Source organism: Poecilia reticulata, unplaced genomic scaffold, assembly GCF_000633615.1.
Source record: "Poecilia reticulata strain Guanapo unplaced genomic scaffold, Guppy_female_1.0+MT scaffold_125, whole genome shotgun sequence".
Taxonomy (NCBI): Eukaryota; Metazoa; Chordata; class Actinopteri; order Cyprinodontiformes; family Poeciliidae; genus Poecilia; species Poecilia reticulata.
This window is the reverse complement of record NW_007615013.1, coordinates 1,407,058-1,407,995: the sequence shown is the minus strand read 5'-3', so window position 1 is coordinate 1,407,995 and position 938 is coordinate 1,407,058.

Here is a 938-nt window from a genome sequence, read left to right as displayed (position 1 = left end):
CTACCTGGAACATTCAGCATCACTAATTCTCTGGTTTTAATGTAAATGCTCTGTACCTGCTGCCACCTAGTGGTGAGAACATTACATGATTACGCCGCTAGTCTCTGCTACAGCAGACACTCGAAGACGGCATTATTGGCAGATAATTAATTTTCAAAAAATCTTTTAAAATCAGTTACCGTATTTTTCAGACTATAGCGCGCACCATACTAGCACCTTCAATTTTTTTGTTGAAAAAACAAAATAAAACTGGAAGCTGCTCTCGATTTTCCATAAGGACCCAGCAGAGGGCAGCAGAGGGCGGCGTCCTAATAAATCTGCTGCATATATTAAGGACGCAGCCCTCCGTCTCCAAAGTCAAACCATGGTTTCGTTCACACCGAGSTTAAGTGCAGCGGCTCTATTTCCCTCCTGTAGAGCCAGATCGACAGCCCTCAACTTAAAAGCTGCATGATATGAGTTTGAAAACATTTCTCCGTCGTGCCTGCTGCTAGCATGTGGTCGAAAATTAGCCGTTCTTCTTTTGATTTACAATTTTGACTTCTAATGATTCACTTCCTGCTAGAGAGCCCCCTGGTGGTTGAAGAAAAATCCGCAGAAAAGCCACAGCGGGCTGCAATCCGCGTGGTTCAAAGTTTAGGAAAAGAGTAGCAGCTTATAGTCTGGAAAATACGGTACCGTAGGTGAAATTGAATAATTTCCACGGCACACCTGACGATCACTGCGGAACAGTGGTTGAAAAACACTGATGTAGAGCATCTAAGAGCTACTGAGACCCGAACCGGAACCGGAACCAACTGCAGCCCGGATCAACTTTAGAGGAAATGTTTATGTTTATTAAAGCAGCTGATTGGTCCTATACTGCCACCTAGTGGCTTCAAGTGGAACCATTCCAGACGGTTTGTCCTCCAGTGCACAGATGAACTACTGCCTCCTAG